General features: G+C 38.3%; 1 long non-coding RNA gene across 1 annotated transcript in view; it reads left to right on the top strand.

Moving 5' to 3' along the window:
- Positions 1–5,678: 5,678 nt before the first annotated feature.
- LOC112484770 overlaps positions 5,679–25,088 on the top strand; it is a 43,057-nt gene continuing 23,647 nt past the window's right edge. The window contains exons 1-4 of the long non-coding RNA XR_003048176.1: positions 5,679–8,602; positions 8,997–9,031; positions 15,998–16,075; positions 19,480–19,542. This is a non-coding gene — a long non-coding RNA (uncharacterized LOC112484770). The remainder of the gene's footprint in view (positions 8,603–8,996; positions 9,032–15,997; positions 16,076–19,479; positions 19,543–25,088) is intronic.

Here is a 25,088-nt window from a genome sequence, read left to right as displayed (position 1 = left end):
CGTTGAAGTCTTAATCTTTAATTCTTGTGAATGTGACCTTATTTGGAAATAGGTTTTTTACAGATAATCAAGTTAAGATGAGGTCATTAGGGTGGGCCATAATTCAATATGACTGGTATCCTTGTAAAAAGGAGAAATTTGCACACATACCCACCCAGGGAGAACACATGTGAAGATGAAGGCAGAGATTGGCACAATGCACTACAGCCTAAGAAATGCCAGTGATTATCAGCAAACCACCAGAAGCCAAGGAGAGAGGCATGCAAAAGTTTCTCCCTTATAGTCCTCAGAAGGAAACAACCTGTCTACACCTTGATCTTGAAATTTTAGCCTCCAGAACTGTGATACAATAAATTTCTGTTCTTTAAGCCACCTAGTTTGTGGTACTTTGTTATAGCAGCCTTTCTTAAGGTTCATTGATTGCTAAGATGCCTAGACACAGCACCCTTTCTTAAGGTTCATTGATTGCTAAGATGCCAATCTGAGTGTGTTGAGCTATACCAGAACTGCCGTCAGAAAAAGGGACCACTGCACACTGGCACGCGAGGAGCTTCTGGGTGCCACGAGGCCATTGTACTCCATTTCTTTATTCAACCCCACTGAAGCTGCCTTTGCTCCAGCTTCCTGTATTTTTACCAATTGGTCTGGGTTCACCCTTCTCTGTAAGTGATCACTAGCCCACTGGGACTAGGATTTTTATTATTGCCTCCCTTTGCTCACCTTCAAGAGGAGCCACATAACATATACTGGCAAATTCTTGGGTTAAGAAGTCAGATTTTTACTTTTGGTTTTCAGTTCCATTTTTGTGATCTAAAAACCATAATATTGGCAAATCACTTCACATCTCTGAATTTTTTTTCATTTGTGAAATGGGTACAGTAACATTAGCTCTCTCATACTATACTTGTAATAATATGTTAAAGTATTTTATATACTGTATGGAATTTTCACAAATATTTTTCTGTACCCTGGTATATTTGTGTGTGTGTGTGTGTGTGTGTGTGTGTGCGCGCGCACGTGTGCGCGCCTGAGCCAAGAGGATTGTTTCTGGAATAAAAAATAGCATGAAAGTCACAGATCCTCAGAGGACAGCCACTCAACACTTGCATTAAAAGTAGTAACAAAGAAATTAAATGTCAAACTAAATTCTCAAAGTCTTACTAATTGGAACCTCTAAGGAAATATATATGCATACACCAGGAAATAGAGAGAAAGTAATGAGCAAATAAAGATCTAAAGACTTGGTTAGGGATGATAAATGTTTCCCCAGACAGTTTCTACATCCCAAAGGAGCCTGGTATCTGGAAAAATACACTGATGATGTAATGAGAACCTTTCCCAGAGGAAGCACCTTTTACTGAAGAAAACATAGGCCTCTGGATGCAGCCAAAGATTTTCAGCTGTGTGGCTCTGGCGTGTCTTTCTCATTACCTCCATTTTCCATTTATGAAATGGTGATTCTGCTTCTTTCTCTAAAATACTATCTAGTAATACCAGAAAATGAAATAAATTTTGTGAAATTATATAGAAGCAAAAAATAAAGTAACTAAAATTCAATAATAGATTCTATGGGTTAATTTATCTCTGTTTTCTAAACTGCTAAGATACCTGTGGCAATTACTAGGCAAATATAGCCAACCCAGCAGGGTTCTTAATCTCTGTCCATCTAAACCATATGTGTTTCATCAGTTTGCATCCATCTGCCCAAACATTTACTAAACAGAGCAGTTAAAAATTGTATTGTTTATATGGGAGGTAAACACACAGTATAAATATATATATGCCTTACTGTTAAAGTGTACAGCTGAAATTTATTAGATTTCATTAACCAATGTCACCATAAAAAATAAATTTAAAAAAACTGTATAATGTAGAGATGGAACAAAACAGAGGGAATTGACAGAAAAATTGTCTAAAGCAGAGGTTACAGACAGTATTACCCATCCAGAAAGCTAAGAGTATATCTACAGTTTTTAAAATGCATTTTTCAGCCTGAGAAACCCTGGGGATGAGGAAATCCAACTAACATGCCTCTCCCCTGAGGCTGAACATGCGTAAGCATACCACCTGCACCTATGCTCTATTATTTGGGAATATATTGATGAGACTCCAACAAAAGCCGGATCTAGAACCACAAAGTGTTTAGACTGGGGAAAGGTAGATGATGAATACTTTCTTGGCAGAAGCTTGTGAGGTAAAAGAGTTTGTCTTTATAATCTCTAGGTTGCTAAAATATGAGAGAAGATGGTGTCTGACAGTGCTACTGAGCAAAGTTTAGACCTAAATGAAATGTTTATTTGTGCATTGGGCTCCCTCCCAAACCATTAGGCCCTAATAATTTGGACTGGCTTCCCCATCCTCCTTTCAGCCCAAGTGCCTGGTCCCTGGCAAAGGAACCTGGAGGGGACAAAATTTTCTCTTTTCCATAGACCAAGCCTCATCTAAACACATAGAGTTTCACACACAAGATTCAAGTCACTTACTTTATGTATTAAACACAACTCAAGCCTACAGGATAACTGATGAGTGCTGCTCTCAGGTCATATAAAAGTCTTGTTAAATGTAGATATTCACTAACAATTTCCATCTGGCAATACTTACAGCCACGTGTCTGACCACGGGTCAGAGGTGAAAGGGAGGTAACAGTTCACTAAAAGCATTGTTTTCATTGGCTCATAATTAAAGACTCGAGAAATTGATTATTGGTGGCCAGAGGGCTCCTTGGGCATTTGTGAATCTCTTCCTCAGGCGAAAATGAGAGTGGGAGTGGTTCGATGGTATATTAAAACATTCCAGACGTAAATCTTAGTATTGTCTCTGAAGACCTCTGCACGTAGGCCCAGCTAGATGATGCAAAATAAGCTGGCAAGGCAGAGCAAACTCTAGGAATGTAGATGGTTTTAGGTGATGAGAGTGTGCAGGAAGACATTTCAATCCCTGGTGGTTATATGGTCTTTTATTCAACATGGGTCCATTAACACTGATGTGTGGTGATTCATGTGTTTGTGGCCAAATCAGAGGGTGTGGGTGAGGGACTGACTGGCCAGCTGATGGGACATACAGCTCTCCAGAGGTCCCCAACAATCCCTAAATTCTTGTGGCTGACCACTTTCACTGTTTTCATTCACAGGTTATATGTTGGTCTAAGAGAGAAAAGGATCTCTTTAGGTCATGTTTTTAGCATCGCATCTCCCACCAACTGTCTTCTTACATTTTCTTCCTCTACAAATGAACCATAATCTTAGTCTGCTGTTTACAGAAAACAATAACCTAACTTTGATGTGAAAAACATTTGTTATGGACTATACATGCATGCATAGGTAACTCAGCCATTTAATCCAGGTTGACTAAACAGGATTTTATATTAAATTCTCTTAGTTTTCCTGGACATATGTCACCACTTCCTAATTCTGCTCCATGCAGATATTCTATTTTATTCCTGCAATCCAGTTTTCAGTCAAAATCAACTAAAACTAAATGAAATAAATACTCTAACTTTACACTTAAAGGAACTAGAAAAATAAGGACAAATAAGACCAAAAGAGAGTAGATGAAAGGAAATAATAAAGATTAGAGCAGAAATAAATAAAATAGAGTCTAAAATATACAAAATATTAATAAAACTAAGAGCTGGTTCTTTGAAAAGATAAACAAAATTAATAAACCTTTAACCAGACTCATCAAGAAAAAAAAAATGGGAGAGAACCCAAATAATTAAAATCAGAAATGAAAGAGAAGTGACAATGGACATCACAGACATAGAAGGAGTTATAAGAAATCACCACAATTATATGCCAACAAATTGGACAACCTGGAAATAATGGATAAATTTTCAGAAACATACAATTTTCCAAGACTGAATTAAGAAGAAACGGAAAATCTGAACAGACTGATTACTACTAATGAAATTGAATCAGTAATCAACAAAACTCCCAACAAACAAAAGTCCTGGATCAGATGGCTTCACAGATGAATTTTCCCAAACATTCAAAGAAGTATTAACACCTATACTTCTTAAACTATTCCAAAAAATTAAGAGGAGAGAAAGCTCCCAAGTTCTTTTTTTTTTCGAGGCCAGCATTATCCTGATTCCAAATTCAGACAAAGACATTACAAAAAAAAAAAAAAAAGAAAAGAAAAAGTTACAAGCCAATATTTTTTATGAACATAGATGCAAAAATCTTGGTGTCCTGATTCCAGACTTTTGTTGTTCCCATTTTCAGTGTGTGTGTGTGTGTGTGTGTGTGTGTGTGTGTGTGTGTTTGTGTGTGTGTGCAGAGGAAGAAGTGACAACAATAAAATATTAAACTAAATTTTATGTGATCGATTGGTGATTGGCTACCTCAAGATTCAGAGAATGGGTCTATGTCTTTTCATCTACCTATCAGCTTCATTTCTCAGGAAGCTGCTCGGTATAAGCTGCCTCTGGTCTTCAGCTCAAATCTTGATGACTTCATAGATTGTCTGATCCAGCAGAGTAGTTTAAGAATCAGGAATAAGATGCATCAGAATTTACTTTTGAGTGTTAGCTTCTTTATAAATATAACAGAGTTAAAAAGAACCACTTACTCTGACCTGAGTACATTTCTCTCTATTTTCAAAATCGGCTGAAAGCCAAGGGATTTCTGGATCGATCATCTATCCTGGATGCTTGGTACTGTCTGACATCTGAGACCTATTTTCTCATCTGAAAACTGAGGGTCTTAGGAGAAGATGATTTCGTGGATGACTTTTAGCCCTGAAATACTCCTTCCATTATGGAAGAAGAGAGTGGGGTGGGGCGAAGGGAAAGCAAGAAAGTAAAAGAATAGCCTCTGGGTTAGGGTTCCTGGAGTCCTTTCCTTCCTCCGTTGTCTCCCTCCACTGGTGTTTGGGTTTATCCATTTTTCTCACTACACCTTGAGTGCCAACATCATTCCTTTTTCCCACCTCATCGGGAAACCCATTAGTCACACTAAGGCACTTCAAACACCGGTGCTGGTGCAGCAAGCCAAGAGTAAAGGTGTTTCATGTCTGCCTATTTTCCCCACTGTCATTCGTGAAAAGGGCAGATTGGTGAACTCTAACACTTCTTCTAAGCCATTGCCTGAAGCTTTGTTTTTTTTCTTTTTTAATTGACAAAAGACAAATCAGAACTGAGCTGATATGTTGCTCTAGGGCACTGGAGAGGGTTGGCCCGATGACCTGTGTAGGTCTTTCAACTCTCAGAATTGGTGACTGTAATTCCTCTTCACAATTATATCATGTGGGGATTAGCACTTTCTCACTCAGCAAGTACGAATTAAGGCTTGGAAGACAGAGTCTGACTCATGAGAAAGAAGAGGGGTTAGAGTCCAAGTCTGAGTAAGTAGGCCTTATTTCCTGTGCTTTGGGATCAGAGCTATTCTGTTATACAACTCCAAGAAGCATTACTTGTTAAAGGTGCCCCTTGGAACACGGTTTTAATACAATAAGTAGGAAACAGTGCCCCCTGAAATTGAGTGGTGCTGCTTCCCTGTTTGTGATATCTCAAGTACCTTCATTTCATCACATAGCATTTTGTATCATCTGGAAAGTCCAGAGAATACTTTCATCATAGTTCCCTCATGAAACCTGGCAAAAGTCCATATCAACATGCATACGCTGGGCCAAAAATGTGATTAATAAAGAAGAAAGGTTAGGGTGGGGGTAGGGGTGATGAGTACTTTATAAATCCAGACAGCAAACCAAGTTGAACATGAAAGACAGAAAAATGTACAAGATTGTGCTATTTTACTCTGCACTCTTTGAAAGTGTGTGTGTGTGTGTGTGCGTGCGTGTAACTTGCAGGCGTTAATGCTTTTCTTTGTTCATGTGACCAGTTTACAGTATAATAACTACCATACCCTGGCTGCCACCAAGGGTCAAGTGCTTCTCAAACATTAGTTCATTGGGTACTCCTGGTAATCCTATGGTCACCGGGTGTTATCATCTCTTATTTTACAGAAATAAGATTTCTTATTTCTGGATTTCAGAGGTGCATAACTTGCTCAAGGTCACACAAATTAAGTAACAGTGTCAAAGATCAAACTCAGATCTCTCTGACTCTAAAGGTGTGCCTTTACTAGAATATCAAACTATTTTTCTTCTATTACAGCGTTATGTTTTCTTGAGCAAATATAGCCCTAACTGCTCCCTTACTGGCAGTAGGGTAGAAGTAATAATAATGATAATAGCAGCACATGTGGAGCTTATTATGTGCCAGGAACTGTCCTAAACACTTTATGATGTATTAAATAACTTATTCCTTGTAATGTCTTACAAGGTAAGGTTGTACCCTATTTCTAGATGAGCAAACTAAGATTGAGAAACTGGCACAAAGTCACCAACTGGCACTAGCTAGGAAGAGGTGGAACTGGGAATCAACGCCAGACAGTTGGGCTCCAGAGCCTGTGCAGGCCACCAAGAAACTAGAAGAGGTTGTCAGAAAGATAAGTCACTCAGTGGAAACCCATTGTACTGTTCAGACTGGTCAGGCCCACATTAGATACAGTTTGTGAGGCATTCACACTCCAGGAGAGGAGAAAGCTGGTGAGTCAATGAGTTGAACCTTTAACTCCTTAGTTTCTATTGCCTGACTGACCAACACACTCAGTTGCAGGCCAGGGCATAAAGCCAAGGGCAGCTGTCTTTCCTTGGGGGTACCTGCGGGAGCGCTGGGAATCACACAACACTGGGGGAGGGGCTCGGAGAAGTGGATATATCTCCTGCATCGGTCAGGGTCAGGTATTTTAATTGTTTCCATTTCTCTTCTCACTTCTTTGTCATTGCTCTCTTTTTTCCAGAAAAGTGAAATGAATTCTTTGGAATTCTTAGGAACTGAAGGGTTTTAAATCTGTAATGTTTATGAACTTGCTGAGAGCACTGGGAAACGAGGCTTGATTTTGCACATGAAGTCATATTTTAACACAAACCAAAAAAAAAAAAAAAAAGAGAGAGAGAGAGAAAGAGAGACAGAGAGACAGAGACAGAGACAGAGAGAGAGACAGAGAGAGACTTGAGAGTCTGTGGGGATCAGAGCTGGGTATTGTGTTACAGAAATTTTCCATTTCAGACACAAACTACGTACAGTAGTATGTGAGCCAAAAAAAAAAAGGCTGAGAGAGACTCCAGGAGGGCCCGAAGAAATAATACCTCCTTCTTTAATCTTGAAGAGTGCAGCCAGGTTCTTGAGGAGGGCTGCCCAGAGGTCTGGATCAGATCACTCAGACGTCTGGGATTAGAATGATGATGATAGCAGTATCGTGGGGCAAAACTTCAGACAGCTCCCTAAGATGCCCCTGAGCAAGAAACTTAACTTCTTAGTGCCTCAGTTTCCAATATCTGAATTTGTTGAGAGTAGTGAAAATGTTATACATATTAGCTACGTAAAATGATATAATAATGCTAGATTATTATTAAACAATACTTATAGCTAGCATTTATTAAAGCCTTACTATGACTGAGCCACTGTGTTAAAGTTTTCTAAACATTACCTCATTTAATCCTTACAACAACTCGATGAGATCAGTGGTATTCTTTTTCTGGTTTTACATATGAGGGAACTGTAATTTAGAAAAGCTTAATGACAGGAACAAGTTTATAACCTTAAGTGGTTGACTCGGGTCTCAAATTGATACCTTACTCTACGTCCCTGAGGACAGGCCAACCATGGCTCACACTGCTCTGGTCCTGGGATGAATCTGGACATCATTTGTTTGACAATCTGTGCCTTTCGCCCCTCGTTCTATCTTTCAGCAGTGCTCCTTTCAGGTTAACATGGAAGCACCTATTTAAAAAAGAAGTTGAGAAGTTGGGCATGTTTTCCAGGTAAATAAACTGGTCTTAGCACCTCCGGATTGATTCTGAAACAGGTATTACCCAGAGCAGTGGTTCCTGTAGTTAGGTATCCGACCAGCAGCATTAGCATCACCAGGGAATTTGTGAGAAATGCAAATGCTCTGGCTCCATCCCAATGGACTGAATCAGAAACTCTGAGGGGGTACTCGGCCCTCTTAACCAACCCTGGAGCTGATTCTGATGCAGCTGAAGTTCAAGAACCATAAGCCTCTGGGGTAGATAAAGGAGAGAGTTAAATCAGGAATCAAGGTCTATGATTCTTAACAGCTGCTAGTGACTCATTCCTCCAGTCATTCCCTTCTGGGTTCCTGTCCTTTTTAGGATGAAGGATTTGCTCAAGTCCCATCTTGTGTGATAAATTTCATCAACAGTGTCGTTCCTTTCTGAATCAATGTGCATAAGGAGACTTTGAGCTTTATCCACTCCCACGTGTATGCAGAGCCCACTTCTGTTTTTGGAACCACTGGCTCGTTTTCTAGTCTGGATGACTAGCTTCAAGTTACCCTACATGCCAGAAGAGAAAAATAAGGTTTAATAAAACTGTGGTTCTAGATTGAATTGAACACTTACAGAATTGGGGTTAGCTCTCTAGATGTGCTCAGTTTTAAAGGTTCTGAACGGAGCTATGCATGAGTCACAGGGCACCCTGTCCTCCTTTCTTCTCTCCCCAACACCTAAAATTCATGACAGAGGGTGAAGCAACTAAAGCCGAAAATGGGGAAAATCATTGCTTTAGTTTTTTAAGGTAAGCTCTGACTTAAGCTTTGTCTGCCTCTCAGGCTCACTAGTCCCACATGTCACTCAGTGGAAAACTCAGACTGAATGCACATTTTTTTCTAGTTCCTTCTCCAGAGACCAGTATAAAATGGGTCCCCTGTCTAACACAAATCTGCCTTTTAATAACCCTGTAAACATAATTTTCAATAAAATCTACTCCAGGTTTGCTAGTTTGTTAGGAAAACCTTTCTTGTTTTCTGAGATGCTGCTTTTCCTAATAAAAAAAAGTGGGAATTTTTTTCAACTTTGCCAGAAAATGGAAACCATAGTTATTGATGTGAGCTATATTTACTGTCTTTGCAGTAGAAGGACATTTTCTCTTACCTTAATAAAGATTCACTAACATTAAGTTCTGATTGCAGGGGTCTCTGGAGTACATCTTACATCTCCAAATAAGGTAAAATAATTAAAAAAATGTAAACTTGGTTTCTGTTGCTGGAAACTGTTTTTGAGTTTCGAAAGAACTTTGCTCAGCACTTTGTGTTGCTATCTGGTCTTATTTTAATTTACTGCAGACATACTGAAAGAATATCAGTCATGAGCATGGGTGAGCAACATGAAAATGAAGGCAAAATGTGCTATGGATGTTAAACACTGACCTAGTGGAAGGGGAGACTCTGCCTAGCAATGTCTTTCTTGAGATGCTTTTGCAAAAGTGTTGTGGCTACAGCCTAGATTCAATAATGGAAAATGAAAAACCCAGGATGTCACATGACCTTTCCTATGTGACAGATATACCAAGTTCTCTGCCCCTAATGATCCTTGCCTTACAAATGTTGTTGCTATTATGAACCATCAATAAATATTTTATCTCAACATAAAACTTTGAATAAAAATTTTGGAGAGAGACAAACCCATGTCCGAAATCTGACTTTACCTCCTAGTCGCTGTGTGCTCTTGGACAAGTTACTTAACCTCTTTGAGATTTGTTTCTTCACCTACAAATTGAGGATAAAAATGATCAATTCATAGGGTTGCTATGAAGACTAATTTGGATAATGTCCAGTGCTAGCACTTAGTAGCTGTTATTACTGTATATTTTTGCCGTCTTAAACTTAATTGGTGCAAAGAGTAAATTTACATGCTGAAACAAAGATTTCCTGCTGCCTGTATATAAGCATGCATATATGTGCATATGTATGGCAGATATTTATGTGCAATTGAGAAATATATATAGAAAATTATAGTTTTACTCTAATTAGCTCTGAAAAGCAGTACATTTTCTTTCTTTCCTTAAACTTCACTGAACTCTACAGACTTATTTCTATCATCCTGAGTGATTCTCTCAGGCTAAAGATGGCCTAGGCCCCACATCAATAGGACTCGTTAGCAAAATACACCTTATTAATCTGTCTGTCATACGTCTATTAGATTATAAAACCACTTCCAGGTTTCATTATGGTTGTTGATCTCCCCTCCTGTGGATTCAATGCCATGAAAAAGTCAAGCCATGGACTCTCCAGGCCATACCCACAGCAAAAATACATTTGGAATATTTTGTTAGAAAATAATTTAATGACGTCTTGATGTTTTTAGTAAACTCTGATTCTGGTGTTTAAAATAAATACACTCAAAAAGTCAAGAAATAAACTATGAATGTAAAAATATTATTATTTCTGTTTGTAAGTCAACTTATTATTAAGGTGCTTACAAATTCGCTATGAAAAAAAGTGGGGAGCTTATGAGAAAAGAGGATGGTAGAATTTTAGAATGTATTAGGATACCAGTACAGGCATTTCTTTCATTAAAACACACACACACACACACACACACACACACACACACACACAATTTCGAAACTTTGACCGGAGGAATGCAGAGAGAACCAGCTTGTGAATGGTGGGGGCTGATGCAGAAATGCATTAGGTCATAGGTTCCACCCTGCCACAGTGAGATTATCCCCCATATGGTAGTTTATGTTTCTGTGGTTTGCTGAGGGCTTGGGCTAGTTTTAAGTAATTTTCTTCAAGGTCCTCTAAGCCAGTTAAAAATTATTTTGTAAACTATTCATTCTATCACATGCTTCAGCAAAATCTACCACAATCGAATAAGCATCTGGATATGTTCTCTGAGAGGCAGATTAGCCTCTCCTCTTCTTAAATTTCAACTTTTTACCTCATTGCAGCAAAATCTCTTTATCTCCTTGGTGTTTAAATTTTTCCCAGGCACTGAGTGTTTTGACTCAGTCTTGCTACACAATCCACAAGAGACTCTTTAAGATTCATGGTCTGTGTCTCTAACTAGAGGTTTTACAAATGAATTGACCATAAGGTGGCAATAAATAGGTCATCAATGCTTGAGAGTTACAGCTTGTTTTGTTCTCTGCTTCATTTATAATTCAGTCAACACAAGATATCTCTTGAGGGTCCATTGTGAGAAGGACAGTGGGCTGTAGCTCTCTGGACCTGGACCTTGCACAAGTTTTCTCTCCCTGCTCTACCCCCAGGTGATTACTATTTGTCACACACATGTGAACATACACTCACTAGCATACACACTTTGTCTCCATCTGCTCTCTTCCCACCCCACCCTTTTTTAACATTTGGTACTTATTTGATGTTTTATTTTCTGTGATCACAAGGTTGACTTAGAACAATTTTCTCCAAACTTCTCAGTTGAAAATAATCACCTGGGACATTAAAAAATATATGCTTTCTTGAGCTCTCTAAGTTGGTTTGAAGTTACTTAAATATAAATAGAAGAGGACCCATATATTCTCTAGCATATATGATTCAACAGGGCTGAGGAAGAAATCAGAAATTTTATTTTTAGGAGGTTTCTCATATGATTCTTTTCAACAGATAAGATTAGGAAACACCAGAGAGGGAGATGACCTCCTAGGTCACTTCCAACATTGACACATTATACTTCAGACAATCCTGATGACTTTTCTCAGAGGTCTTAATTGCTAAATTACACCAACTCTCTTCTTTAACCTCTGGCCCTGAAGTGTTCCTGCCTTCTGAACTTCCATTATAACTGTCTGCATTATTCAGCAGTTACTCATTACACTATTTTGCAGAATTTCTTCAATGCCTCACACTTTTATTTAAATCTTAAATTTTATTTAATGTTTTGAAGTTTTTCATTATATCTACTGAAACTATGGTAGACTCCTCTAGAGGAGGGACAATATTTTCTGGATTTCTTTTTATTCTTCATTTGTGTACTTGTTTAATGTTTTATTTTCTGAGATCAAATGGATGAGGTTTTGTCTCTAACTTAATTTTCTCTTTAAATATTAATATCTTGCTGCCTGGGTAGAGACTATATTATTTCATTTCATATAGTAAGAGGCATAAGATTTGGGAACCTAAGTTTTATCCTAGCTGGTGCAGCTGTTAGGTACTCAAATAACCCCCTAATCCTTTATAAAAACTTAATCGGACAGCTGCCTTGATAATATGTAGTTTCAATAACAGCCTCTGTTGAAGAAAATAATATCCCATTGTAATATGTCTCATAGATTGATGATATTTCTCTGCAAAGAAATGTCTAATGGATAGGAAATCCCAAAACTGGGGAATTGAGCTACACACTGAAAAGCTCACCTTTAATTTTTACCGTGAGATAGGAGTATATTCTTTGGATTTAGCAACCGTTGGAACTTTGCTATATTTATGGTTTAATTAGACTGTTTCAATGTAGTGGAACAGCTCTTTAAAGTACTTTTAACAAGGATACTATTGTTAAAGAAAAACAGCTCTTTCATTTGAGCCATTAAAATTATAGGGAGGGGAATGAAAAAATACCCTTGGCAGCATATTTTTTAATTCAGCTGTGACTTCTCCAGCCTAATCGCCAAAAAGCCTCTGCAAGGCAGTTCTTGTTTACATAGCAGTTTGATCTGGGTTCTTGTAAAATTAAACGTAGGTTGACAAATTAAATTTAACATCACCACCCTCCAGGACGTTGTAAATGTAAAGGAGACTAAAACAAACATGGGAAATGTTACCGTAACAGGGCAGTGTAAAGTCAGATCTAATAAAACATAGTAATCTTGCTTATGGATATAATTTAGTGCAAAAAGTATCAACAAACAGTTGATATTAATTTTTTAAAAATATATACCTCCATCATCTTTCATACACCATTAAAACAGATGTCTTTGTTTCTCCACACATTTTTTTTTCTAACCAGGATTTACCAGAGACATCTTTCTGGTTCTTAAATTAAGCAGTTTAGTGGTTTTGCAGTATCACAGTTTAAAATCTCTTTCAAGAATTCATGAAATAAGCATCTTACATTGTTGGTGGTTAATTACATTAGAACATTCAGTCTCTTTGAACTTATTCTTAAAATAGATATATATATATATTTTTTTTAATGAAAAAGTCTCACAGGTAATCTGAAACTTACATACCAATATAATTTAACAGAAAAGACTCCTCGGTCTTGTCCAAATTTATTTAGAAGTACAAATAAAAAGATTAAAATTTTAAATGAGAAACTCGTGTTTAAAGTCTGACTTTGAAAGAAATGAGAAATATACATTATGTAAATGTAATTAATGTAACACGGATATTATGATTTGCAAACTGCTTAACTTAACAAGAAAAATGAGGTGACTATAAAGAGAGATTTGAGTTGGCTGCTCTAGTAGGGCCTCACAAGGTCACCAAGTAAAATGGACTTTCATCATTTTTGCCTGCCCTGCCTTCCTGTGTCAGGGAGTCTCAATAAGGAGACCCAAGCCCAAAAGTCCAGATGTTTTCATTCTCAGTTTCTAGACAGCTCAGGCCACCACTTACATTTGCCTGAGACTTTGAGTATTCACAGAGGAATGCAAATGTTCAGGGGCCTTTAGAGATTATGGTTGTTGCCTTTGATGGAGGGTAGAGTCCAGGTATGGAACTGTAGCTGTTATGTGTGATGACAATGCTAGTGGGAGCATCTTGAACAGACTGTTCAGGGGTGCCATCTTGGCTCTGTTTTGCCTTCAGTGTTTTCTTCCTGTGTTTCTCTCTAGCATTTCCAGACATTCTGTGAGTTACCTGACATCCTTCCAATAAATTCCTTTTCTGCTAAAAGCTTCAGAATTAGTGTTTGTTCTTGGAACCAAGAATTCTGACTACAACACCAAGTTTTAATTCCCGCTCTTTAGGACCAGAAACTTCTGTGCATCCATATGCCCATAGGTGATTAGGTTCTAGGGGCTGTGCAACTCACAAGAAACTGAGGTTGGTGTCACTAATGTTGTTTAGATAAACTCCTCCTCACTTCAAATAAGATTTGAGATTACACAGAAAGACACAATCCAACAAGGGTTAAAAATAGGAGAGGGATATAGGAGGATGTAAAAGTAAAGGTACTGATGCATGAATCAGATTGCTAAATGTATTACTTTGTAATGAGAAATAGAACTTGTAGGCACATGAGAGCACTCAGTTCAACAGGTCCTCACATTCTCTCCCTTGTAGGAGAAGCTTCCTGGGAAGCTAAAACAGTCAGAGGCTTCCATGGAGGTGAGGGTGGTAGGTCTAAGCAAAGGAAACTCAACTATCCTTGGGCTCGAATCACCAAATAACAGTCCCTGGAGTACTCTGCCCTGGCATTCTGTGGCTAATGAGTTCTTGCTTTTTGCTTTGCAATGCTCTTTAAGTCTCTTTTAAAAATGTAAATATATTCGGAAGAGATAACACATTAAGTCATTTACTTTAGCAAAGTGTTTCCTAAACTTCTGTCATTCATGTACTATTTTCTCAATCTTGCCATATTCATATATTTGTGTTTTATTATATTTTTATACCTAAATACTTCCAATACTTTGTTCTAAATAATATATGTGAATGTGAAAGTTTGTTTTGCTACATATTTTTTAACACTCCTGAAAATGAATCTGTAGTGTTAAAATGATTTTACATCATCATCTTGCATTCTGCAGAAAATGTATCAAGTGAACTAAGATTTTGTCCTTGTTTGAAAAATCATGCATAGAAGTTAAAATTTTGGAGCCCAAATTTACAGAAAATGTCTCTATTTTTCTCTAACCCTTGATTTATAGTTTGGCTGGGTATAGAATTCTATGGTGAAGTCCTGTCCCCACCCTCCCGCCCCCGATCTTTGAAGGCATTTCCTCCAAATCTTTTAACATCATATAGTGATATTGATGAAAGGTCAGAAGTCAGTTTAATTTACATTCTTTGTAGGTTACCTTTTTTCCCTTCTGGAAGTTCTTATGTTCTTTTAATCTTTGGCATTCTAAAATATCATACTATTCACTAGTTGTTTGTTTTACTTTTTAATTTAATTGGTTGGACATGAGCCATTTTAATTTAAACATTGTGACTTTTGAGTGCTAAGATTCTTTCTGATAATTTTTTCCCTTCAATTTTCTGTGCTGTTTCTGAGACACTTATTAGTTACATATGGAACTTCCAGGATTGGGTATCAGTGTTTGGAATCTCTATCAGTCAGCAAAATTAAAGCTTTCTGTGTGTTATCAGTAGAAAGTGTTTTAATACATGGAATAAGCATTGGAAGGGCTGGAGGATTGAAATTTTCTTGAACTATCACAGACTAGCTCTGTCTGCCATCCCAATGTGCATGAGTCTCTAGATGCTCACCAGGAAGCTGCTTCAGCCCTCATATGAACTTTTTGCCTGTGCATCTGCCTGCAACTATCTCCATTATTCTGGAGAAATGACCTTTGCTCTTCTACCTTCCAAATCAAAAATACCCACTCCAGGCTCTAACCTGAAACCGTATGTGTGTGTATGTGTTTATTCAATTCCTTTCTGATGAACACTTAGACTACTTTTAAAATTTGCTACTATCAACAAATCTTACATAAATATTTGTGTACTATGGGAAAATTTTAATGCACTCTTCTAATTTTCTAAAGTAAGTCCTAGAAGTGGATTTGCTAAGTCAAAATCACCCACATTAAAACGTTGTTATATGGCTTGACAAATCGCCCTTATAAAAGAGGTTGCAGCGATTCACACTTCCATCATCTCAGTATGTGAAACTGACTGTTCCCCTCATGCTCACCGATGCCTGCAGTTACCCAATTTTTGCCAATCTCATAAAAAGGAAATATTATCTCAGTGTTTAAGTCTGCTTTTATTTTATTTTTAGTGTGGTTAAACAGTTTTTCATATGATTACTGGTCGTTTACCTTTCTATTTTTGTAAATTGTCAGTTCATTTTCTGCCTTACTCCTGGGGTATTGCTCTAGCTGGTATGAATTTGTAAATTCTCTTTAGAGATATTAACATTTTGCCTGTTATTTATGTTGCATTTTCTGGGGTCACTATTTTTATTTTTATGTTTGCTTAGTATTTGTAAAAGAAGTTTTAAGTATTTATGTAGTTAAATCTATCTTACTTTACTTTTAGATATATATTTTTTTTCCTTTCAGAGGATGAAAGAATGAAGTCAACATGAAAGTGGGTCCATTAGGAGTTCAACAATCTCTTGGTCCAACTTCAGGATATAGGTGAATTGTTTAAGATGATGAAAGCTTTTACTTACACATTAAATATTTACCTAAGCCAACTTCAGGAGGATTTCTAACTGTACTAGATCCAAAGCTACTAAGTTTGCCCTACCAGCTTGTATCCTGCTCGAAATGTGTGGTGTTAAAGTTGGAATTGGACTTGGTTGTTAATGGAGGCTGTTGGCATGAGTGCTGGGTAGGTCAGCCCTGTTCTTTAACCCTGAACTTTCTGATTGGTGCAAGCTGCTAACATCAAAAGACCTCACTCTAATTTCTCCAGTGTTTTGTTCTTTGTTCTTTATGGCTGTTTAAAGTTGCTCCCAGGATAAAGAAAATGTAAATCATAACTGAGCAGAGATGAGATTTTTAACAAGATTGTTCACCAGGCAAAAGTCACCAGGGTTTGGGAGAGCACGTGAGGCTTGGGCTGTAGAGAAAGGTTCTAAATTAAGGTTTCAGGTTTAAGGGCTGTGTTTAGGCAAAGGCTCTGATTCAGGATAAAGTTCTAGTTCTTTCTGCTCCTACCTTTTAATTAGAAGGGTCTCTCTGGATCCTTCTGTTACTTGCCTTCTCTAGGCTATCAAAATTTTTTCAACCATGCTTACCACAACTGTCTCTCTTCTGGTACTTACCCCTCCTTAGGATTTTCAGACACATTCCTAAAAGGAAGCAGCTTTTTCTCCAAAATCTGAGTGCTTAAAAAGGAAGGATGCAAATCCTAATTTCCTTTTTTTTAAAAAAAAAACATTTGGACCTCAACTCTTCTGAAAGTTTTCTGGAGCATCTATCTAGAACTTTTTTGTGTTGTATTCAGTTTTCATTGTTCTTACATCCTCAGGCAATGCTGCGTTGCCTCCTTTATTGGTCTATCTGCTCTATAAGATATTGGTCTTCTTCTGGGCAGAAATGTGAACTACTCGTTTCTATATCTGTAGCGCTTAGCATCGTGTCAAGCATAAATTAAGCAATTCATAAATTTTTTTTATTGGTTCTATGTTAGAACAATGGAAAATATTTTATTCCAACATGCTGTTATGACCTCGGCTTGGGGTAAGTGGGAATTAATAGCTTCTGATGTAAATGCATGTGGAAAATAGTAGTATTTCGGTTGGAGGCATATGAAATAGCAGTTCAAAGAGGAAAATGGTAACTCTGATAATCCCCTTAGGAGAACAGCCAAAGATTGAGCATAACCATACATGGTCAGAGTGGGTATCTATAGAACAGGAGAAAAAAGTATGTTTGGAGAGTGGGCTAAATCCACAATGTAACCAAATAGGGCTCAGGCCACTGTATCCATTGATCATTTTTACTCAAATTTCATTGGCTAATCTTACATAAAAGGTCATATAAAATAAGATGATAATAGGATATGAAATTTAGTATGCCAAAAGTTTCTTGAAGACATCTAAAGTTCAGTATAATTAACTGATCTGGAGATTTATTTAGACATATCAAAAGAATTTTTTACATGCCAAAGGTTCTTGTATTTTGCCTTTTCTAAAAATGATCAAAATATCTTGTAGTAATTTTAGAGAATGGGGTATGCTATCAATAGAAGTCTTTAAGGTCTGTGATTTGGACAGATATTTGCTGAATTAATTCCAGAAATTAAATGTGTCTAGATTTTGTGTAACCCATGCCTAGAAATAGTCCACACAAAAAGGTTTCTTTTTACAAAATTGATCTAATGCCTTTCTCACACTAAAATTCTTTTTATGCATTTCATACACACACACACACACAACTTACAAATTATTTTAGTTCCACTGAAATTACTGCAAAACACTCAGTGCCCCCGAATACCTTAAGATTTATGATATAAAATTGCCTCTGTTCAAAATTCTGCCTACCTTTCTTTTGGCTTAGTGGGCAGTGAAAAGTGGGCAGGGATTATCAGGAACAGTCCTGCTTCTTCTGCAAAGCCTCTACTAGATATGCCTCTCTTTACCTTCACTGTCTGTCAGACTCTCTGGCAAAGATGAGATACCTATGGACTCCAACTCCCTTGACTATCAATGGGCAGAGGGAAGATTATAGGTAGAAGTATATGTGGCCAGATGGTGTTTTGAAAGTAGAAAAACAGAGTTCCATATTGCCTCACGCTCTGAAATGCTTTTTTTTTCCTGCTAGAAAAAAATGCCAAGCTAGAGGATCCAGTTCAATATTAGAAATTCAGTTTAATTCAAGAAGCAATAATGTGCTCACTGGCCCCATAGAAAAAGCTGTAAAGGTGCCAACCGGTGCTTGGTCATTTGGTCATCAGCATCAGAGTATGTATGAGATTGTCCCATATTTCAGTACCTTACCCATTTTTTCTTTTTTTTTTAACTTGATGAGAAAACATTGAGGTCTGTATTTGAGTTAAGTTTGACATTGATAATAATGGAACCATGGGCCATTTGGGTTCTCAGGCCTCATTAAGAGGTACTACATGGTTGAATGATAAGCCTATCCCCTTCCTATCCTGCCTTAATTGAATATATATGGTGGACAACCCAAGGATAACTTTTGGTGGTGGTTTGTTTGTTTTGTGGTTTCTAGGAAGTGAGTGTAGCCAATATGTTTAAGAGAGTATCAACTAAGCATTGTTTTTTGTTTTGTTCATCCCTCTCCCCAAGGTACTACCTAAGAAGTTGATTAGATATTAGGAATAGAGTCAAAACTGAGGAATACGAAAACTCTGTAAGATTTTTGTTGAGTACAACAAAAAGTCTCTTGAGGACCCTGACAGGAAACCAACCTAGTCTTACTGAATTCATGGCATTCCCCTGTCACCTGGAAAATTACCAAATATCCTTTAGTAATAATAATTAATATTGTCTTTCTCATCTTTAAAAAAAGACAAAATGGGCAGCAAGGTGATGCAGCCTCTGAATGCTACTGAAACATAAGACCACTGATATTCAATTTCTTTCAGCGCTTTTCTTGTTGGACCAGAGATTCTTTGCAGTTACTTGTGAGTGTGTTTCTTCAGGGCCTAGAGCTCCCTGGGCATGGGTCTGGAGAGATAAAGTAAACTAGGGTGGACCATGATGCTACATACTTTCTTTACTAGACTCCCGGTCATGCCTTAGTGCTTGGTACAATTAGCAGTTTCCTTTGAACAGTGTTGCCCTGGGCTGCTTTCTCTCATATACAGTGAGCAAGCATTATTCTTTCCTTTTTATGGGAGAAGTAGAGCAGAGAGGAGTGAAATAACCCCAGAGGTGAAAAATAAAAAATGCCTATGCTTGGAATGGAACATAATAATGCTATCAGTCATCTTGATGTTCATTCATTTCTGCAGAATATAAGAGGGAAGTCAGAGGAATCAAAGACAACTGCCCTTTCAGTTCAGGGCCTCAGGGAAGATCCTTAATGCATTCTTGTTCCTTGTTGTGCCTTCTCTTCTTTACAAATAGCCTCTTTCATGAAGCTAACAAGAAGAGACAAGAGAACAAGGCACCCAATTTGCAACTACCTTGGTGAGTAACCCTGGGCGGGGCACCTAAGGGGGGTGGGGGGCGGGGATCGTGGCGGGGAGGAGGACAGGGATGCTTTCAGGATCCAAAGCAAACTTAAAGCTCCTCCATAGCCCTTGGCCATTGTTTTGTTAACTTCAGAGGAAGTACAAATCTGTCCCTCATTCTTCAGCCTTTTGCTTATGTCACCACTCCACCTTCCCCCATCCAACACACACAGTTCCATCTGACTCACTCTAACCTTGGGCAAGTCAAGTCACCTCTAAGAACCTCTGTTTATTCGCAAGAGAGGATAATAGTCATGACTGCCTGATGGCTGGAGCTTGCATTAGTGATACGCAGGTGTGGCAGAGCTGTGTTGGTGCCAGGGTTGCTGCTGAACAAGAGAACTCTGATGTGGTTCCCTGCATTTTTCCAGCTGAGTGTGATCCTTCTCTGGAAGATTGATACCTAGCCTCTCCGTTTATAATAACCTCAAGGTTACAGTCTGAGATCTCTTTAGCAGTTTTTTTATTCCTCCTAGTTCATTTACATAAGAGATAGGGATGGTGGTTCCAGAGAGATAAAAACCATTTCTGTATTTAATTTTTAAAAGAACATTCTGATCTGAAGTTTTCTAGTTTTTCACAGAAGACAGAGTATCAAAACTAGAGGAGAACTTAAACACAATAAAACCATCCCTATCTCCATTTTGAAGAAGAGAAAATTGAGGCCAAGAGAGCCAAAGTAACTTACTTGCTCAGTGTTATGTGGTTAGCATGTAGTAGTAGCAGAGTCAAACAAAACCATGATTTCCTACCTTCTGTGCCATGCTGTTACCAATGGCAGAAGAACACGTAACCCTCAATGCACCATTCCCTCTGCACAACAGCTTAACACTGCTTTCTTCAGTCATTCCTGGCCATTTTTAAAATCGCTTTCTCTACTAAATTTATAGTCAATTACTAACGTGTTATCACCCATGAATATTTCTGAGAATTCATTATCTTCAAGATATTTTATAATTAGAAGTACATAAACACACACACACACACACACATACACAAACAGGGGACTCTAAGGAGAGTATGGTTTAGTTCACTTGGTACCCGTAAAACCTTCAAGATTATTTATCCCTGTTCTAAAAACAGTGTCTAGCATGTTTCTGGGAAAGAGAAGGTGACTATTGCAGAACTGAGGATGACTCATCAACAAATGTTTGTGGTTATTTACAGTGAAAATGCATTCTTTCTCCAAACTGGGTCACCACCAAAAATTTTAAAAACTGGCACCAACTCACAGACCAAGACAATGGTGGAGTCAGGATTAGGATGCCTATTTTGGGCTATGCTTTATGTTCTATTTGTTGGAGTGCAAGTTACAACTATGTTCTATAACACAACTATGCACAACTATGTTTTATAACAATGCCTCTTATCAGGGCCATTTCCATTTTGCAAAGAGAAACAAAATGAGATAAATTTTGATTAAAAAAAAAAAAAAAGTAAGGTTTTGAGAAATCTAGCCATTGGTTCTCACCTCTATTCGGGATTCCTACCCAGGAAGCAGAGCTGAATTTAACAAAGTTTATATGTTTGACCTTTAAGGTACATCTCCTCAGAACTGGTAGAATCAGGTTGAGGTGCTGGTTTTCTTTGGGACATAGGGAAGCCTGCTACCTGCTCATTCACTGCAACATCTCTGTTTGGCCTCTGGGTTTTCTTTCTCTCTCTTGCAACTTGCTCACATACTAACCATAAGTTTTCAGCTGCTTACCTTATGAAATCTAATGACATCACCACAAAGCAGGCCCCATGGATGAAGGCCATCATTACACAGAAATACACAAGAGCTCCAACTAAATGAGCCATATAAGGCTTATCTTAAAAAAAAAAAATGAATCCTTGAAAACATCAGCTCAGTGATGACAAAAAGGAATTCTGCCTGGTTAGAGTTATCTGCAGGAAGTATTTCTGATATTGTTTTGGCTTTAGAAAAAAAAAATTACTAGGCTTTGTGGGGGTTATCTAAGTACACAGGGAAACTGCAAATTCAGGCTGTTTGAATCCTGTTCTCCAATCCAGAGGTCTTATGTGAAAACAATCTCATTTTCATTTTGCTGCCTGGGAACCCCTCCAAGGCGCAATGAATTGCCAGCTTTCGGTGACCTTCAGTTCTCTAACTGCTCCCAAGGGAAACTTGACCTTGGAGCTGTAGAGAGAAGGGGAACAGTTTTCAAATTGGTGCGGGACAGGGGCAGAAGTTTCTTTCTTTCTGTTTGCTCATCGCCCAAAGATTCTCCTGTAGTAAGATCCTTGGAGCCTCTGAGGTCTCAGAAATGGGGACAAGGTGGGATGAAGGTGCATATTAACCCCAAGGGAAGAATGCAGATAAGAATGTCACAGGGGATGGAGATTCAGCCAGCCAGCCAGGAGCAGTTCTCAGCGAAGCATTAGGAATAAAAAAAGTCAGTGCCCTGTAGATGCACAGCCGATGCAGGGCTCCCTAATCCCTCAGAGCATTTTACGACCAGAATGGAATTCATAGGGCACAATAATTCTTCCTGTAACTTTAGTTAGTTTCTACAGGGATTGGGCCTACACCCATGATGAATTCCCAGCCCGGAGGAGAATTTCCTTAGGTTTCCTACCATATGGTAGCTGCTTGTTCCAGGAGGCATGCTATAGAGTTAACAAAGAGAGAGTTTGTGTCTGTCAGGAGACACCATGGGGCTCTGTAACCCCAACCCATGTACTCTGTCCCACAGGCATGCAATAGATTAGAGGACAGTGGTTTCTTACCTTTCCTCCAGCAAGAATTTCTTTGATATCTTACTTCGCTCATGGGCACATAGGTTTAAAAGATTTTTGCCTTTAAGGCAGATTTTATTAAGTAACAATTAGTGTCTTCATTTTCACTACTCAGTGAAAATCTAGTTAGAGTAACAACATTACCACACTGACCTAATAGGATCCTAGCTAAAAACAAAGCAGTCAATATCTGAGTGGGTCCCTGTAGCCAGAGAACAGGCTATGTAGTCACTTGGCATTTTTAATTCCTGAAAATAGCTCGTGTGTCCCATTTGTACCATTTGCAAACCTTAAGAATCCAGAGAACTGCTTGTGTGTTAGAAAAAAAAGAGCAAATAATTCGGAGTCCCAAGACCTACGAGACTTGTTAGCTGAGCAGTGTTGAGAAAGGCACTCACCTTTATCGAGTCTCGGATTTCTTATCTGAAAAGATATATACTATCTGAAAATGGCACTCCCCTTACAGGGCTGTTATGAAGATTAAATAAAACCGTATAGGAAAGTTTTGGCATATTTAGCTTTCTTGAAGACAGAAATTTGACAACAAAAATAAAATTTAAAAATATCCCAGTATAATAGATATAAATAAATTGTTTCTATGTTACATTAAAATCAAATAAACAAGCACGACAACATTTGTGAACTAGGAGATAAAAACAATTTTCTCTCATAGCTTCAGAAAGAGATTAAAATGTTGACCTGTGAGCTATTGTTAGTGTGTGTGCTGTATGTTTATGTGCATATATGTGTGTGTGCTTGTGTGTATGTGCGTTTTGTGATTACTTTCCTGGAGGAGAGGAAAATCACTGTGATGTTGGGTTTGATGCCTGTACAGGATCAAGAACACCTGGGGAGGGAGTAATAAATACATACTCTGGGGATTCAAGCAAATCATTTAGAAAGGACTCCTTACAATTTTACATTTAGAATGCAAACAGTATAGATACTGTTGGTTGGTAATTTTTCCCAGAACAGAGTGGTAAAAAATATGAATTTTTGAGTTCAACAGACCCAGACTCAAATTTCACTTCATTTTACTAGCTCTGTGATTTGGGCAAGTTGCATAAATTTGTTCCAGGAATTAAAGAAAAAACATGTAGATAAAAAGGCAGTATACTGTTCACTTCCTGCTCAGAATCAGCACTGGATAAAGGTGAGATGTTTTTCGAGTCCTTGTATTTCAGCTTCATTATTTTTCTCTTTAACCCAATGTTTTAGTCAACATAAAGGATAGCATGTGAGTGAAGTTCAGGCAGGGTTAGCTGTATTAGAGGAGAGTCTGTGGACTTGGTGATGCAATCCCTATTTATGATGCCTCTGCTATCAGACTCTTAGGTATGTATGAGGTGGGTCAGTGAAAAAGAGAAACTCTTTGTTTAGAGATGATTAGCCAACCACATTTCATGAAGGCATTTCTTTATCTCGAATTTGTAAATGCTCAGGAATTGTGGCTGCTTTGAAATTTCTGTCAGACGGCTAATGGAATTTTTAGGATGCATCTGAACAAAAGTGAAACTGGAGCAAGGGGAGCAGGGGGAGGCTTGCTTTTGCACATTACTCATCTACCTCTTAAATAACACCAACAAGCCATTTGGACTCTAAGCTAACATGGGTCTGTTTGGGTTACAAGTACTGGAAACCTTGATATGATAGAATGTTGATGGTTCCTCTTGCTTTAAGTCTCTTTTTGCCCAAGTCCCTTGGATTTAGATGAGTGGATATTAACTGAGGTAAAATGAGATAGTAATTCAATTGTTGAATGCCCAGATAAGAATTAGGATTGTGTCATTTTTGTCTTGGAAATAGTCCCGATGTTGTACCTTAATTGGGGCTCATGGATTTGAGTCTCTGGAATATAAGGCGGCAGAAATCTTGCCTGAGAACTGGATGGGTTTACTTAGGAAATATTCCTGATTACATAGGAAGACTCCAGAAACTTCTACCACTAGATGTACTTCTCTTTGTTCCTTATCTGACCCCCACCCCCTCACCTCTCACCAAAAATATCCAGTCTAGTCCAATGCTGGCCTTTTGATCATAGTGGTACCCAACTGGCCTGGGTATGGCACATCCGATAAAGAACCTCTGACTCCGATAGTCTGCTTTGCTTTCTTTAGTAACCCCCACCCCCCACCACACACGTGTACATGAGCACGCACACACGTGCACACACACACACACAAATTTATACTCCTGCGTGTGTTCAACTGTATGACTGCAGAGGAAAAGCAGTGGGTTGGGAGTAAGGCAGAATTGAGAAGAATCTTTGCTTAGCCTCTGACTAACTGTGAACTTGGGCAAATTAATTTACTTCTGAGTTCTAATTTCTTAACATGTAAAAGGAATGACAATGTCTATCTAGTCTAATCAGTCTAATCAATCCCAAAATAATACCCTCCCCTCCTCATCCCGCTCCCAATTAATATCTAATTTGCATGAAATGGAAAGAAAAACTGGATGTACTCTCAGGGGCTACCAGTGTTTTGGCCTTGAGTTGTCTGCTACACAGAAAGAACAGGGAAGAGTGTCTGCCCCTAAGGCAGCCTCCAGTATTGTGGGAAAACCTGGCCAATGCAATTGAATGCCCCGACACCATTTCCCCCTCTTCAAAACCCCCTCCATCACTTGTATTATCTAGAAACATCCTCTGGGAACTGGTCAGACAGGGCTTAATATCTTCACAGATATCTATCAGTTTTCCATAATTCTCCATCACATTTCTGAGAGTTAGCCCCAGATACAAGCCACAAATCTCACATA

The sequence above is a fragment of the Pteropus alecto genome, unplaced genomic scaffold (genome assembly GCF_000325575.1).
Source record: "Pteropus alecto unplaced genomic scaffold, ASM32557v1 scaffold270, whole genome shotgun sequence".
NCBI classification, from domain to species: Eukaryota; Metazoa; Chordata; class Mammalia; order Chiroptera; family Pteropodidae; genus Pteropus; species Pteropus alecto.
Note: the sequence above shows the minus strand (reverse complement) of the source record. Positions and strands in the feature narration are given on the sequence as shown.